This window comes from Equus przewalskii, chromosome 2 (assembly GCF_037783145.1).
Source record: "Equus przewalskii isolate Varuska chromosome 2, EquPr2, whole genome shotgun sequence".
In the NCBI taxonomy this organism is placed as follows: domain Eukaryota; kingdom Metazoa; phylum Chordata; class Mammalia; order Perissodactyla; family Equidae; genus Equus; species Equus przewalskii.
The window spans coordinates 108,185,747-108,204,025 of record NC_091832.1 but is presented as its reverse complement, the minus strand read 5'-3'; the positions used below and the strand labels follow the sequence as shown (position 1 = coordinate 108,204,025).

Here is an 18,279-nt window from a genome sequence, read left to right as displayed (position 1 = left end):
ACAGATCGTTCTATCTCAGGTAACACCACCTTGTCTAAAGCCCAGTCCTTGGTGGATCTGCGTTCCTGAGCTTAGAACATAGCGAATAAATAACCAAGAGCATCGGAATAATCGCCTCCACTTGGGGAACGATCCCCTCCTTCCATTGACACCACACAGCGCAACCCGCAGCCACCTTCTCCCAGAGCTAAGCACTCCCCGCCTTAGGGGAAATGTTCCAACTCTTGATCTCGCGGGATCTCGCGCCTCGGAGAAAGTCAACTGGATCGCGCGCCCCATCGAACCCCCGCGGGAATACAGTTCGGCAGGTCCGGAAAGCCGGGAAATCGCATGCGGGGGCGGGGTTCGCTCGGGGAGCGCAAAGGCGGGGCCGGCTCCGAGGAGGCGGGGCGGGCGCGAGGCGGAGATAGGGGCGGGGCTCCGGGGACCTGTTGATCGCAGGTGTCACTGGCCTGACTGGCCCTTGGGTGTTGGGGCGTGCGCGCATGCTCCGTGCGCAGGGTCGAGCTCTGGGCGGCGGAGGGCAGCCGCGTCTGCTCCAGTTCTCTGTGAGCTTCGCTTACGGTGGCAGCTGTTGGTGTGTCAGCCTGGTGTCGGCGAGCGGCGGAGCTGGGCCAGCGGGAGGGAGCCCTGTGGGACTGGAAGGCCGGTATTTCCCTCCCTGGAGCGCACGCTCCTCGCCCCAGGAGGGGAGAGCGCCAGGTAAGTTTCCGAAACTAGACCCTGGATGGAGATCCAACGACCTGCGACCCCCGCGGGCCTGACTGGGAGATCCTTGTCCCAGTCCTGGACCTCGTCTCTCCCCTCGCAGCCCCGCGACGTCCTCAGCCCCCCACCCGTCGGGGCAGACCCCGGGCTCTTTGCCTCGCGGTTCTGGCGCCCGGAGTCACGCAACCTCCTGCCTCCCGCGGCGTCCCGGCCCTGGAGGAGATGCCTGTGGCCAAGCTGGAGCGCGCGAGGAGGGAGGAGGTGCGGTTCTTACTGGGTCAGGGTTGTTAAGTGCTGCTGTGTTTGAGGGCAGGCTCGGGACAGACCTGGAGTCCCTTAGCTGGGTCGCTGAGTGCACTGGGTTTCTGAGAATTACGCTTCCTTGGCGCCTGCCCCTCACTTTCCAAGCCACTGCGTCTCCCGAGCAGCAGTTCTTTAAAGTGGTCCAGGATGGTTATGTTGCCCTCCTTGGAGAAGCTTGATGGCTGGATTCGTGAGCACCTTTGGGCTGGTGGTTTCTGGGTGGTAGTAGCAATGTATAAAGTTAATGTTTAGCTTCTGAACGGCGACTTATGGGACGTTTACAAACTACTTTTAAACATCGGTGGTGAACAGGAAGTACTTGCACAGGTGTAACAGGGAGGATTTCTAAAGCCTGCAATCTGAGCGTGTTCTGAGGTTTTGTTATCCCGCTGCAAGGTTTTCTTTATCACTGCAAAGTCTGATTAATGCTTGCAAAATGTACTGCAAAGCTCTGTTTGTTAGACGGCAGAGTTTGCCAAATGTTTCCTTATCTGGAAAAAGTATATATTTTTGCAAGGGGTTTTCAAGGCAGTTTCTGAGGGATGTTTAACAGTAAACTTAGGAAGTTCTTTGTGTTGTGATAAGGCTCTGATTCGCTCTTTTAGTTGTGTTCTCTAAAGAAAAGCATTGCTAATCTCAATATTTACAAGGAGTAGCAAGTGCTAACACAAAATTCTGATTTAAATGAGCTCCTGGCAAAATTGATGCTTGTTAGTTTTACTTTCTATTGTTTTCAGTTCCATGACAATGGTCTAGGCAAAGATCTTGCCTCCTGTTAAAGAGAAATTTACAAAAAACCAAACTTATTTTCAAAAGTAATACGTGATTTATCTGCCGTTGTCATAAGAATTCCAAATAGACAGACTCATTGTACGTAGGAGTTAATTATAGTCTGAAAAAAACAAAGTTTTTGTTTTGTTTTACGTTTTAGAGGCTTTTAAAACGGGCTCTTTGGACAATTTGTTTACGTTCATGATGACTGTTGATCAACCATGAAAGTGATTTATTTATATTTGTTCATAAATCAAACTCATTGGTTGTTCTGTGCATTTTTTCTTACAGGGTAAAAAACATGCAACCAAGAACAGCCCTTTCCTTTTCCCTATGAATTAAAAGAAAAATCTTTTCATAAATGTCTGTAGATTGTATATAGTTCATGAAACTTGACACTAATAGTCAATCCATTGATGTTATTATTTTCTCTAAAAGATAAAAAAAGTAGTTTTTAAAAAGATAGCTATTTTAATGGAGGAGGGGCACGTTTTCCACCTAGTTTATTCTTTTCCTTTAAAAAAAAGAAAAGAAAAATCACAAAGCTCCTATGAGTTTGGTATGTGCTGTGATTTGTGATCTTTTATATTATTTAGTGTCAAAGAAATGTTTATTTTAAACTATGTGGTATCAAGAAATACAGTTTTGGAATCATGTGGTTTAGAAGTTTGTTTTTGCAAGACAAAGGGTTAAAAAAATGAAAATTCTTATCTATTTTAAGGTGATGTACACTTTTCAAAGTCAAAATCAGAGTTATTGTCCCTGCTGGAACTGTTTGGAACTCACACACCTGCCATGCTGGAGAGGACACTGCTTTCCCCTACAGTTTTCCAAAAATATGTTTAAAATCTATAAAGTGGTAGATGAAGCTATCCTACAAAGATGTTTAGTTTCTAAAATACTTAGCATATCTTGTTATGTGACACCTTTAACTCTAAGGTGTTTCTTAATTATAGACCCCAAAGACAGCCTCCAGCAAGGTAGCTTATATTTTGCATCTGGAAGTATTTTGAACAGTGTGCTAGATGTGCTGGGGCCTCAGAGATTGTCAGCCTCGCCTCCTGGTGCTCATGAGATCTTGGATTAAGGGAGGAAGTGTGCTAATTTAATTTATGTCTCTTTGGAGAGCCAGCCAGAAATCAGTGATGCCACATATGTAGTGTTAGTATATTATTATTAATTTTGTGCAGATGTAATGATTTTAGAAAATTTTGCATTACGGTATACGCGCATAATAGGAACAGGAAGAGGATGCAACCTGTTCTACCATAGATAAAATCTTCAAAGGTTATTTAAACTTTAAATAACTTTACATAAAATTCTAATCTTGGCAAGTTATGAGCTTTTTTTTAAATAATAGGAATACTATCTATATATATATATGGAATATCTAGGCCAAAAGTATCCATTCTTTGCTTTTCCGAGTTAATGTGTGTCCTCTATCAGGAGTTCTTAAACTAGGGGTCTATGATTAGAATTGTGGTCTGGGGTTAGAAGTGAATTTTAATATAATTGGTTTTCTGTGTGATCTTATTATTATTTTCTTTTCTTTCCTTCTTATTTTAATCCTATGAGTTTTATATTATGCATTTACAAAGATTGTTCTGATGAATCTGTAGGCTTCATCAGGCCACCAAGAGTGTCTGTGACAATACAAAAATGCTGCAAACTGTTGCATCTCGTTGAATTTTTGTTTACATGAGTCGCTTCAGAAAAATTGCTTTGTATATTCGTATTTGTAAGTCATCAGAAAATAAAATGTTATGCAACATAAACCATGTTTCAATACAAATCAGTTACCTGAGTTTTCATCATAGTTTTGAATTATTTTGGAAATAATTACGTTCGTCTATTTTCCAAATATTGACCTGCAAAAAGCAATTTGAAGAAATACTTTTCCTTTGGAATTTGGAAGTTTTTTACTTACTTGTTGTGCTTTTCCCAGTTAGCAAATTTATTCAATAAACATTTATTGACCTATTGTACGCCGAGCACTAGAGATTCAAAAATAATAGGACAACGTTAAAGCAGTCCGAAATATGAGTTCTTCCTTTCCTAAGCCTTATCTCTGGCTGTTCCCAATCCTCCCCCAGCTACAGTGAGTTTCCAAAGATAAAATAATCTTTTTGCTTATAGCTTTGCCTTTGCAAGATGCTGCTTCTCTTCTCTTCCCATTCCCCTTTCGACTTCCAATCACCCACGTCACACCTGTGAAGTCTCTTCTGTTCCGGCAAAGGACAGTAGATTACTTCATCTTTGTGTTACTCCTGTACTTTGTACATCCCTTTGTTAAAGGTTTATACTATGTTGCTGTAGAGGGAAGACACAATAACTAAGGGAATCTGAAGGTGATGACAAGTGTACTGTCATCTTAAGTGTAAGGAGAGTACTGGATGGACTATGCAAGGGGCAGTAACTCAGGCAGGGGGCATTCTCAGGGACCCAGAGACATGGTGAGAGCAATGTCAAGAGCCATTTTGGGTGCTCTTCTTTATTTTTTGTGGCTTGATGGATCATCGTGTTATTTATTAAAATTGTCATTAAGGAAGTTTGTAGTTATTTTTCTGAAAAGTTGTACATAGGTTGAATTTTTCTAAATTAAATCTTCTCTGTTGATACATTGTTATTTCAGACTTTCTTTCCCTTTATTTCTGATGCATTGCCTTCTAACATTTTAACTCAGTTTCTCCTTCTCTAGTCCAAATGATTTGTAAATGAATGTTTAAAATAATACTGTGGTGAATTCACTTGTAAAGTGAAGCATTCCCAAACATATTTTTGCAAATTAGAATTTTTCATATATTAAGTTTCCTTAAAGTAGGCTAGCTCTATAAATCAAATTGCTTATTTTCTACTAAGAATGACTTATTAACAGATTTTCTAATTTAGAAATTGATACTTTATTGTGTAACTTATCTGATCCCACTAATCTGGATCAAGGCTCTAGTCAAGATTGATACCTCAGTTTAAGGAAATAGAGAAAGAGCAAAATGGGGTATAAAATGTCATATAATACAGCGTTTACTTTTTATTCAAAAGTTTGTTTATATTGTTAAAAATCATTTTACATCAAAGATAGTGGTGGTGTTGTCATTAGAAGTAGCTTGCATATACTGAATGCCTGCTATGTTTTGGACCTTTATTTGGCATTTAATACATAATAGATGGTTCATAACTCTATATGGACTCTTTTTATATAGATTATGATTACAGATTATGGAACTGATGCTTTTGATGATTGGGTAGTTGAGTGATGTGCTGTGTTGCTGGAAACTTTCTCAGAGGTGGAATAAATAATTGTGAGAATCATGAAGTCATTATCAGAATGTGGATTCCATCCTTGTCAGGAGCCAATCATGCATTCTTTGTCCACGAGACATTTTATGCTTTGACTTCTTCTGAACTTCTCAGCCTGCATAATAAGCTGTTGCCCCCTCTCATGGTGGCCCTCCCTGTTTTTAGGTGAGCAGGCTGTTTAAATCCTAGATTTTTCCTCCTATGTGGGCCTGCTCTATAGGCCTGAGATAATCCTACTCTTTGTTAGTATAGTACTGACCCTGACCTAGCTGCCAGATTGTGGGAAATTGTCCTGTGCCCTTAGTGCCTATGTCATCTTTGTTAGGAACACTCACTTCAGAGGGTTTGTTGATAGAAGTTTCACTGTGTTTTCTGAGCTTCATTCAATAAGTATTTAATGAGTACTTATTGTACTGTTCTAGATGCTTGGGAGTCACTTCACGTTCTAAGAGGATTGGGAGGAGAAACAATAATAAACATAATAAGTCAATATATAGCATATTAGATGGTGAAGAATGGCAAGGGGAGAAGAAAAAGTTGAGCAGGGCAGGGGAGTTGGGAATGTGGAGTGGAGATTGTGGCGGGTTGCTATTTTAAATAAGTGTAGGCCTCATTTAGAAGGTGATTTTTGAGCAAAGCAATCATGAAGGGAGCCAGGGAGAAACCATGTGGGTATCAAGGGGAGGTGTATGTCAGGCAGAGGAATAGCCAGTGCAAAGGCTTTAGAGCAGGAGTTTGCGTGGTGTGTTCAGGAATAACAGGGAGGCCAATATAGCAGAAATGGAGAAAGTAAAGGGAAAACAGTTGGAGATGAGGTTAGAGGTGAGGGAATGGGCAGGTGTGACATAATAAATATATATTTGGTCTCTGGTCCCATTTCCTGGCACACAGCTCTAAAACCCTTGGAATCTCTGTAAGCGATAAATGTTTTCTGTGTGCTAATGAGGGCTCCAGGATGGGGGCTAGTTGTCAGGGGAACCAACCACGTGATTAGAAGTATGGAACTTTCAGCCTCCCCATCACCTCCAGGGAGGGGAGAGTGGTGGAGGTTGAGTTAATCACTAATGGCCAATGATAGAATCACTCTTGCCTATGTAATGAAGCTTCCATAAAAAATTCTAACTGAAGGGGTTCGGAGAGCTTTTGGGTTGGTGAACATGTGGAGGTGCTGGGAGGGTGGCGCCTCTGAAGAGGGCACAGAAGCTCCATGCCCCTTCCTACGTGCCTTGCCTTATGCATCTCTTCTGTCTGGCTATTCCAGAGTTGTATTCTTGTATTATAAGCCTAAAATCTATCTAGCCAGTAAGCTGTTTTCCTGAGTTCTGTGAGCCATGCTACCAAATTAATCAAACCCATGGAGGAGGTCATGGGAACCCCAGTTTACAGGCATTCAATCAGAAGTACAGGTGACAACCTGGGACTTATGATTGGTGTCTGAAGTAAGAGGGGCAATCTTCTGAGATTGAGCCCTTAACTTGTGAGCTCTGGCACTAACTCCAAGTACTCCAAGTAGGTAGTGTCAGAGTTGAGTTAAATTGTAGGATACTCCGTCAGTCTCTACTGAGAATTGGAGAGTTGCTTGTGGTGGGAATCCCATACATCTGGTCTCAGAAGTGGTGTGAGAGTATAGAAGGAAGTGTTTTTCACTTTTATCAGGTACTATAGAGGCTTGCAAGCCATTATAAGGACTTTTTGGTTTTTAATCTGAATGTTATCAACATTCATATAAAGACCCATTACAAGGGATTTGAGCAGAGGGATGACACTGATTTAGTTTTAGAAGCTTCTTTTTGTCTACTCTTGAGGATACACTGTAAAGGGTAAAGGATAGAAGCTAGGAGACTATTTTAGCAATTTAGCAAGATTTGATGATGGCTAAGACCAGAATAGTAGAGGTGGAGGTGGTGAGAATTGGTCACATGCTGACTGAGATATGCAAGAAAAAGGAGTCACACATGATACCATGATATTTGTTCTGAGCAACTGGAAAGATGAAGTTATGGTCAGCTGAGATGGGGGAGAAGGTGTAGGTAAAGCAAGAGTTCAGTTTTGGGCTTTGTCGGGAGAGAGAAATGTTAGGTAATGCCTCCTTTGGCCTGATTCTCTTCTGGAGGTTGTGTCATAAAGCAGATTGTCATAAGCCATTGTCTCTAGTGTTCATACTCTATATTCCGGATATACATGCACTCTTGTCTTTTTCTAGTTAGTTACCAGTGGAAACTGGTGAGTAGGTAAAAGCCACAAGAAGTAAGGCACAGTTCTTTTTTGGATACAAAGAAATAGAGCAAAAAAGTGCACAACACTGAAAATTACTTAAATTTGAAAAGCACTCTGAAATCCGACAGTCAGGTCTTCATCCTTACTGTCTTTGACCCATTATCGACATTTGGCGTACGTGTTAATTCCTCATCCTTGACTTGTTTTGCTTGGCCTGTGGGACACTCTCCTCTCACCTCACTGTTTAATTTTCTCAGTCTCCTTTATATATTTTCTTTGAAGTCCAGCTTTATAAATGTTTGGTTTCCAAATACATGGTGATATTTATCTGTGACCAAAACACTTTCAGGCTCGTATGTACCCATCATCTTAGATATCTCCACTGGGAGGTCAAAATTAATACGTCCAAAACTTAATTCTTTTTTGCATCCATGCCTGACAGGCTTTTACCTACATGTTCTTGATCTCCGTAAATGCAGTAGATTTAGAACAATATAGGTTTAGAACAATATTGTAGTATGTTAAAAAGGTTTATAGCAGTGGTGGGATAATTCTGATAGAAAAAAACTCCATTCTTCCGGTTACTCAAATCAGAAAACATGTCTTCATGAACTTCTGAATTTCTTCCAACACTCACATTAATCTAGCAAAAAATTCCAGGGGCTCTATCTTCAAAATATTTTCAGGTTCTGACATCTTACTATCACCACAGCTCTCCTGTAAGTTCAAGTTACTATAATTTCTACTCTGGACTTCTAAAATAGCATCCTAACCTTACTGTCTTTTCTGCGCTCTCCTCAGTGGTGTGTTGTCCACAGAGTAGCCAAAGTGATCCTTTTCAAATTTAAGTTAAGTCGTATCCCTTTTTTGTTCAGGACCATCAAATTCCTTTCTGTTGTACACATCACATCCAGGGTCCTTAACATGGCCTGTCATGGGCTACAGCCCACACTCCAGCGTCTTGTACTCTCACTGCTCAGCATATCCTCCTTCATTTTCTGTGAAGATATTAAGGATGTCTCTGCTTCAGGGTCTCATGTTCTGTTTGCTCTGGCTTCACTGTTCTTTCCCACATGACTGGCTCCTTCACTTTCCACAAGTCTCTGTTGAAATGTCTTCTCCTCAGGTGACATGATCTTGACACTGCTATCTGAAAAGCACCATCTTCAGTCAGCTCTCTGTTTCCTGATCCTTTCTTAATTTTCTTCATAATTATCTACTGTATTATATATTTCTCCATAGCATATGAATATATGTTTGTGTTTTCATCTCTTCATTCTAGAAAGTGAGCTCTCTGGTATTAGAGACTATCTCACTAATTATCTGTTAAACTAATTAACAAGTAGTAATTTTGGTGACTCCTTCTGGAAAGAAATTAGAGAAAGGAAGAATTGCATACAGGTCACATGAAGGGAATGTTTAGTAATTTCAAATGTTAGCAAGTATTTTTAGTTTTGAGATACTGAAGATTTTTGGCTTATCGCATTGTGTTTAACTACATCTCTAGGTCGGATTAGACAGGAAGTAATTTAATGTCCCTTCTAAAGATACGTTATTTACTAGGGCCAGCCCCGGTGGCCTAGTGGTTAAGTTTAGCAGACTTTGCTTCGGCGGCCCAGGTTTGGTTCCTGAGCATGGACCTCCACCACTCTGTTAGTAACCCTGCTATGCCGGCGGTCCAGATACTAAAAAGGAGAGGAACATTGGCATGGATGTTAGCTCAGGGCGAATCTTCCTCAGAAAAAAAAGAAAAAGATATGTTATTTACTAATAGGAGCTATTGATGTTATTAGAACAGATAAATTGAGTACCTAATACAAAATAAATCAATCATCTAGATGAGTGTAAGTACAGTGAAGTTTAGATCTTAAATGATCTACAGTCATTAATGCTTTGAGTTTCCTCTTTTTGCATGACCTTAACTCCTTGTAAATATAAAGTGACTATGTCTTAGGCAAAGAGACTGTCCCTTGACTGGAATTTGATCTTGTCATCATCACTCATCTACACTTGAATTTGTAATTTATAAAGTTATAAAGGTGAGAAAAAATTTTGCTGTTTTTGTTGGTGGTGGTACAGAATTTCCTTATTACTTTAATCTTATTTTCTCTCTCTGTTTTATAAATTTTCTAATATAGTCTTCTCTAATTCTTCCAACTGTAGAGTGACAGTGGTTTTGTATATCAAAGGATATCTGTTTTTCAGTTATATTTTCCTTACTATAATCCTTAATCCTTCAACTTTATAAAAGTTAAGATACCCCTATAATGAATGAGATTTTTTTTATTGCTTCAACTTGCTATAGCTCTTCAGCTTGCTATCTGTTTACCTAAAAGAAAACCATAAATGCTTTTAGTAGTAAGATGAACAGTTGTAGTTATCAGTGAAAAGTCCTCAGTGTGTCCTTGTGGTTATATTGCTTTTTAGTAAAAAGATGATAAAGTGAAATTTTAGTTTACAGTTTGGTAGCTAGGCCAGGATATTGTTAAGAATATATTTCAATAGCCTTATTAGAAGTGATTGTCTACTATATGAGATTATGGGTACTTCTGATTTTCTTTATGTAGTACTTCTATGATATTTAAAAATCTACATAATAAACAAATACTATTTTATAATTGAAAGAAAACCCAATAAACTTTAAAAGAACAAACAAAGGAGTCTCATGGCTTTATCAGCTATTGTATTAGTTTACTGGGGCTACTGTGACTAAGTCCCACAAACTGGATGGCTTACCAATAGAAATTTATCCTCTCACAGTTCTGGAGGCTAAAAATCTCAAATCAAGGAGTTGGCAGGGCTGGTTGCTTCGGAGGGCTCTGAGTAGAATCCTTCCTTGCCTCTTCCTGTCTTTGGGTGCTGGCTGTCAGTCCTTGATGTTCTTGACTTGTTTTTGTATCGCTCCAGCCTCTGCCTGCCATCACATGGGTTCTTTCTGTCTGTCTCTGTCTTTCTTCTGATGACTGCTGCTAGTCTTACTGGATTAGGGTCCACTCTAATGACCTCATCTTAACCTAATTACATCTGCAAAAGCCCTATTTCCAAATAAGGTCATTGTTCACAGGTACTGAAGGCTAGGACTTCAACATATTTTGGGAGGTAGAGGGGAGTGACACGATTCAACCATAATGACTATCATGAGTCCAGTTTAAGCTCTCGATACCATTCTGCATAGTCCAATCCTCTCCATTTTAAAAATAGAAAACAAAACCAAAAATGTCTAGGGGCTAGAATGGTGGCATAATGGTTAAGTTCACGTGCTCCACTTCAGCAGTCCAGGGTTTGCAGGTTCAGATCCCGGGCACAGACCTACACGCCGCTCATCAAACCACGCTGTGGCAGAATCCCACGTACAAAACAGAGTAAGATTGTTACAGATGTTAGCTCGGGGCCAGTCTTCCTCACAAAAAAACAGAAGACAAAACCAAAAAAACCCCTAAAGAGTTTAAATACTGTGGTGTAGATTTTCTAGTTATTTGGGTACTAGCTTAGGTTTTGGGGGGAGAATGGAGTTAGTACCTAGGATAATGAAGGAAAGTGGCCCCAGAATCCTACCTGCTGGTAAAGCACTGACGCATAAGAAAACAGCAGTGATTTTTTTTTCTTTTTCTTTTTTTCTTTGCTCAAACTCCTGGCACATTTTCAAGTTAAAATTTAATTTTTTAATCATAAACTTAAAATAGTTGCATAAGATAAAATTGCCAGTCCTTCTCAAACTCTTCCAAAAAATCAGAGAGGATCCTTCCAAACTCATTTTACAAGGCCAGCTTTACTCTGATATCAAAAGTAAATAAGGATGTTACAAGAAAAGAAAGCAACAGGCCAATATCCCTCATGAATATAGATGCAAAATTCTCAACAAAATGTTAGCAAACCAAATTCAATAGCACATTAAAAGGATCATACACCACGATCAAGTGGGATTTATCTCTGGGATACAAGGATGGTTCAACATTCACAAGTCAAAAAATGTAATATATCACATTAATAGAAGGAAAGATAAAAATCATGTTGTCTCAATAGATGCAGAAAAAGCATTTAACAAAAGTCAGCATTTTTTAATATGAAAATTCTCAACATGGTAAGTATAGAGGAAATGTACCTCAATGTAATAAAGGCCTTGATGAAGCCCACAGCTAATAAATTCAACTATGAAAGGTTGAAGGCTTTTCCTCCAAGATCAGGAGCAAGACAGGGGTGCCCACTCTCACCACGCCTGTTCAGCATAGTTCTGGAAGTCCTAGGCAGAGCAATTAGGGAAGAAAAAGAAAGAAAAGACATCCACGTCTTAGAAAGGAAGGAGTAAAAGTGTCCCTGTTTGCAGATACCATAATCTTGTACATAGAAAATCCTCAAAGAACTGTTAGAACTAATAAATGAATTCAGTAAAGTTGCAGGATACAAAGTCAACATAAAGAAGTCAGTTGCATTTCTATACATTAACAGTGAACCATCTGAAAAAGAAAGAACTAAAACAATCCCATTTACAAGAGCATCAAAAACAGTAAAATATTTAAGAATAAATTTAATCAAGGATGTGAAAGATCTGTACACTGGAAACTGTAAGACATTGATAAAAGAAGTTTAAGAAGACGCAAATAAATGGAAAGATATCCCATGTTCATGGGTGGGAAGAATTAATACTGTTAAAATGTCCATACTACCAAAAGCCATCTATAGATTCAACTCAGTCCCTTTCAAAATTCCTGTGGCATTTTTCACAGAAGAGAAAAAAGAATTCTGAAATTCATATGGAACCAGAAAAGACCCTGAATAGCCAAAGCTACCCTGAGAAAGAAGAACAAAGCTGGAGACACCACACTTCCTGATTTCAAGCTATATTACAGAGTTATAGTAATCAAACGATGTGGTATTGTCCTAAAAATAGATGCACATACCAGTGGAACAGAATTGAGAGCCCAGAAATAAATCCACACATATATGGTCCTCTAATATTTGACAAAGGAGCTGAGAATACTCAATGCAGAAACAATAGCCTCTTCAATAAATGGTGCTGGGAAAACTCAATATTCACGTGCAAAAGAATGAAATTGGACCCCTATATTACACCACTAATAAAAATTAACTCAAAATGAATTAAAGACTTAAATGTATGACCTGAAACCTTAAAAGTCCTAGAAGAAAACACAGGAAAAAAGCTCCTTGACATTTGTCTTGGCAATGAGTTTTTGGATATGGCACCAAAAGCACAAGCAACAAAAGCAAAAATAAACAAGTGGGAATCTATCAAACTAAAAACCTGCACAGCAAAAGAAATGATCAATAAAATGAAAAGGCATCATACAGAATGGGAGAAAATATTTGCAAACTGTGTATTGGATAAGGGTTAATTTCCAAAATGTATAAGGAACTCATGCAGCTCAATAATGGACGAAGGACCTGAACAGGGATTTTTTTCCAAGAAGAAAACAGATGGCCAGTAGGTACATGAAAAGGGGCTCAGTATCTCTAATCATCAGGGAAATGCAAATCAAAACCTCACACCTATTATAATGACTGTTATTCAAAAAGATACAAAAAGTGCTAGTGAGGATATAAAGGGAACCCTTGTGTGCTGTCTTTGGGAATATAAACATTACAGTACAGTGAGTACAGCCAGTATGGAAAACAGTATGGAGGTTCCTCAAACAATTAAAAATAGAGGGACTAGCCCCATGGCCGAGTGGTTAAGTTCGCATGCTCCACTTTGGTGGCCCAAGGTTTTACTGGTTCGGATCCTGGGTGTGGACCTAATACCACTCATCAAGCCATGCTGAGGAGGCCTCCCACATAGAAGAACTAGAAGGACCCACAACTAGAATATGCAACTATGTACTGGGAGGCTTTGGGGAGAAGAGGGAAAAGAAAAAAAAGAAGATTGGTAACAGATGTTAGCTCAGAGCCAATCTTAAAAATAAAAACCTTAAAACTAGAACTACTGTATGATCCAGCAATTCCAATTCTGGATATATCTCTGAAGGAAACAAAATCATTGGGTGAGATATCTGCACCGCCATGTTCATTGCAGCATTATTTACAGTAGCCAAGACATGGAAACAACTTAAGTGTCTGTCAACAAATGAATGGGTAAAGGAAATGTGACACACACACGGACACGTGTATATATATGCACACACACAATGGAATATTATTCGGTTATAAAAAAGAAGAATATCTTGCCATTTGCAACAACGTAGATGGACCTCGAGGATATTATTCAAAATGAAATAAGTCAGACAGAGAAAGACAGCTACTGTATAATCTCCTGTTTGGAATCTAAAAAAACAAACTGAACTCATAGAAACAGAGTAGACGGTGGTTGCCAGAGGCAGGGGTGGGGGAAAGGGTGAAGGTGGTCAGCAGATACACACTTCCAGCTATAAGATGCATAAGTTCTGCAGATCTAATGTGCAGCATGGCGATTATAGTTAATAATACTGTATTGTATACTTGAAAAATTTGCTGAGAGTAGATCTTAAAAGTTCTCACTATGTACACACAAAAAATGTTAACTGTGATTTCAGTTTATGCCGTGTGAGTTGGTATAACTGTCCTGCTCCTAGTGTAGAAACCTGGAGACTCTGCTTCTTCTCTGCTTCACAGGTCTTGCTGGCTTGCTTCTGCTAGGTGCCTCCTATTCTTCCCCTGTTTCTGCTACTGTTACCCTAGTTCAGACTCATGTCACCTCTCATCCACGTTTCTTCACTAACCTCCCAGTTTACCACCTTTGCCCCTGGACTCACCTCACATCCATCTCATTCACTGCCATCGTCTATTTAAACCCCAAATCTGGTTGTCATTTCCCTGCTTAAAACGGACAAAGGCTTTTCACCACTTAGTATTAGGTCAAATTCAGGTGTCTTATTTGACCTTCAGGACTAGCCATGACCTGGCCCTTGGTTATCTCTCCGCCTTGTACTTTATTGTGTATAGAGTCTTACTTCCTTACTTGGTTCATAGTGTTTCTTTGGAATGCATCCCACCCTCTCAACACACCCATGAAGCTTTCATTCGTTCTTTAAGATAAAAGATGGGGCTGTTTCTGCGTCTGCACTAATCTTATGGGATGATATGCATATCTCTGACTTTGCATGTCTACTTATTGTTTTTGCTTTGGACCTCAATTGCACTAACACTGCATGATTGAGTTAATCATAATCTTCAGTTCATGACATGTCATTACCAATATGTGTAAGACCCTTATTTCTTATTTTTAGTGTATTTCTTCTCCTTCCCCCTCCTCCTTTCTCATCTCTGTCTCTCCACCAATAGGCACCTATTTTGGTATATTTAATATAGATTCTTCCAATCAACCTTTCATGTTTGTGTTTACAAACTTGTGAATTGCCTAGTGTTATTTTGAGTATGTGTTATTAATTCATAAAATTGGTATTATGCTATAAATCTCATTCTTCTTTTATTCAACCCAAGTGGAGCGTGGGAACTTAACCACTATGCCGCCGGGCCAGCCCTTGTACTATCTTTTTTAACTTTAATTTTCTGTAAGTTTGTTTTACAGCTTAATATTCACTTTTAAATCGATTTTGTTTGACCCTATGATTGCTATATCAAATTTCTTTTGGTTTACACTTTTCTGGTATATCTTTTTTGTTTTAATTTTATATTTGCATGTATATATACACACACATACATATGTAACTTATATAATGCATAAATGTGATTAATTTGCATACTGTAGTTTTTTGGGGGTTTTTTTAGTGCAGGCTTTTTTCCTGCTTTTATTTTCTAGCCTGGCTGTCATCACCATTTCAATTACACATATACATACTCCTCATTGCTCAGATTATCATATAAAGCATAGGTATTTTCATACATAGATTATTTTACAAAAATGGGATCATGTTAAAATTGTGCGTTTTGCCTTTGTCACTCAAAAACTTATATAATTATGTCCCTGGCTATGGACATTCATTTTTTTTCCTTCCTTATTTACTTTACCTACCTAATGTGTCTCAGTAAAGTAGTACTTCTATTTTGGGGGCATAGATTCTCGATACAAGTTTTTAGATTGCAGGAGTTTGTGTTTAATTTTAATAGTTGTTGCCTGGTTGATGTAATATTGCCACAAGGGTATTATACTATAATTACATTTTTTATTAGTCAACGCTACAGGAAAGTACCTCTTTCCATTTATCCCCACCAACAGTGTCACTTCTAAGTTTTTGCTGGCCTGATGGAAACAAAGTAGCTCATAATCACCCTGTTTTAATGCCTGTGTTGGGCTCTCCAGGATCCCTCCCACTTCCAGGTTGGGCGATTCTCGAGGAGAGCTCGGAGCACTCAGCATGTAGTCATACTCATTGCTGTGCTTTGTTACAGTGAAAGGACGCACAGCAGCACCAGCAAACAGAGGACCATGGGGTGAAGGCTGGAGGAGACTGGGCGCAGCTTCCACTGGCTCTCTCCCAGTGGAATTATGTGGGGGACACTAACTCCTCCAGCAGCGCATTGTGATGACATAGATAAAACGTCTGCCAGAAGCTCAGTAGAGACTCAGCGCCTCAGGTCTTTATTTACAGGGGGAGGGGTAATCATGTAGGCCTCCTTTGCCCAGGACGTACCAAATTTCCAGACTTCCAAAAGAGGAACAGGTGTTCAGGATAAACCACATTGGTTTGCATGGTACAGGGACCAAGTCTTACTAGTCATTGTTTCGGGGAATCCTCCTGAAATCTTAAGTTCCCAAAGGCTGAAACCTTGCAAACAGGCTTTTCTAATGGTAGCAGTCTCTGGCCTGCTATGTTGTCTTTTCTATCCCTTTTTAAAAAATTTTTTAAGCAGCTTTATTTGAAATATAATTCACATACCATACAATTCACTCATTGAAAGTGTACAATTTAGTGGTCTTTAGTATACTCAGAGAAACGTGTATCTATACCACAGTTTTAGAACATTTTCATCACCTCAAAAAGAATACCTGTACCGTTTGGCCAACACTCCTTCCCCCCTCCCCCCCCCGTAGCTCCCACTTCTCTGGTCTAAGCAACCACTAATCTACTGTTTCTGTGGATATGTCTGTTCTGGACATTTTGTTTGAGTGGAATCATATAATGTGTGGTCTTTTCTGGCAGGCTTCTTTCACTTTGCAGTATATTTTCAATGTTCATCCCTGTTGTAGCATTATAAGTACTTCATTCCTTTTCATGGCTGAATATATTCCATTTTGCAAAAATATATATACACGTGCATGTGTGTGCATGTGCTGTATTTTGTTCATCCATTCATTAGTTGATGAACTTTTGGGTTGTTTCCACCTTTCGGCTGTTATGAATATTGCTGTTAGCTCTTTTCTGAACAGCCTCCTGGATATTTATTGCAAGAATAAGTATAGAATTACATTTGGATTCCTGGAATAAACCCTACTTGATTATTATTCTTTTCAATAGTAAATTATTCTTTTGACACATTGACATATTATATTTGCTAGAGTTTTATTTCTAAGTTTTGCGTCTGTAATCACATGTCACATTGGGCTGAATTTTATCGTGTTTTGGTATTAAGGTTATGTTAGCTTCAGGAAATGATATGGAGTACTTTTAATTTTCCCTGTGGCCTGCAATAATTTAACAGATTTACATAAAGTTTAGCTTTGAATCCATCTGATCCAGATGCCACTTTCAATGGGAGAACTTTTGTTTCCTTTCCATTTTCTTCTAAACTACTCTTTTAAAAATTTTTCTCCTTTTTCTTGGATTAATATTGGTAATTTGTATTTTGCTAGGAAATTACCTATTCCTTTAAATTTTCAAAGTTATTGGTGTAAGATTGAAGTGGTATTCTTTTATAGTTCTTTTGGTTGCTTATGTATCTGTGGTCATTTCTCCTTTATCAATTGGATTCGTGTTTATATTTCTCGTTTTCTTTTTTTCCTTAATCAGGCTTGTGGAGATTTTGTCTGTTGTATTAGTTTTTAAAAGTTTAGTTTGGGATTTGTTTTTCTTTCTATTGTTTGCATGTAAATGGGCTTGAAAATCTCTTGCTCTTTTTTTGTTTTTAAAGATTTTATTTTTCTTTTTTCTCCCCAAACCCCCCCTGGTACATAGCTGTGTATTTTTAGTTGTGGGTCCTTCTAGTTGTGGCATGTGGGACGCCACCTCAGCATGGCCTGATGAGCAGCGCCATGTCCGGGCTCAGGATCTGAACTGGCGAAACCCTGGGCGGCCACAGCAGAGCGTGCAAACTCAACCACTCGGCCACGGGGCCAGCCCCTGCTCTTTCTTTTTAAGGTTTCACAATTTTCATCCTACTTCTTCCTTTCTCCTCATCATGTTTGGAGTTTTGAGTTATCTATTCTGTTTGTCTCTGTGGGTTTTTCAGTCTTTAATTCTGGAGAAATCTTAATCATTTCTAAAAGTATTTACTCAATTTGCTTTTCCCCTTTCTTTCCAGCAATCCTTTGAGATAGATAGTGACACTTTTAGATTTCATCAGTGTCTCTTAGCTTTTTGAAATGTTTATGTTTTCCATTTCCTTATTCCTTTTTTAATGCTTTGTAGTAGAATTTCTTGACCTGAACTTAATATGATCTTCCTTCCATTTATTTTGCTAGTTAACTCATCCTTTGAGTTTTTTTAATTTCAGTAGTTTTAAAAAATATGCTCATTCAATTGGCAGATATTTATTAAGTTTATTGTAAAGTTGTGTTCCCTTCAGTCTCTTCATTCTCTTTCCTGTGGTATGGAGTGTTCAATTTATTGCCCTTCTTTCATAGGGCTCGTCCTCTGCAAGTGTTTGGTTACCTTCTTCCTCGAAGTACCGAGTTATAAGCTAGTAATATTTACATTAGGAGAAGGGCGAAAGCTCTAGGCTCTAATTTGTGTTTCTTCAGTTGATTTCAAGGAGCAGAGGTGGGGATGTAAGGGCTTGATTTGGGGTGATGCCGTTTGGGAGTTGGTTCCAAAAAGAGCTTCCTCTTGCCCTGCCTAGAAGCATGGTCTTCTCCAGGTCCTCCTATGCTCTGTC

General features: G+C 39.1%; 1 protein-coding gene across 3 annotated transcripts in view; it reads left to right on the top strand.

Moving 5' to 3' along the window:
- Nucleotides 1-18,279, top strand: part of USP53 (ubiquitin specific peptidase 53) — a 62,070-nt gene continuing 43,791 nt past the window's right edge. Inside the window, exon 1 of one of the 3 annotated variants that reach the window (XM_070609224.1) lies at nucleotides 1-308. The gene's annotated coding sequence lies outside the window, so the exon portion shown is untranslated. Of the gene's footprint in view, nucleotides 703-959; nucleotides 1,202-18,279 lie in introns of those variants that run through there. The other 2 variants (XM_070609222.1, XM_070609225.1) reach the window with 2 other exon arrangements.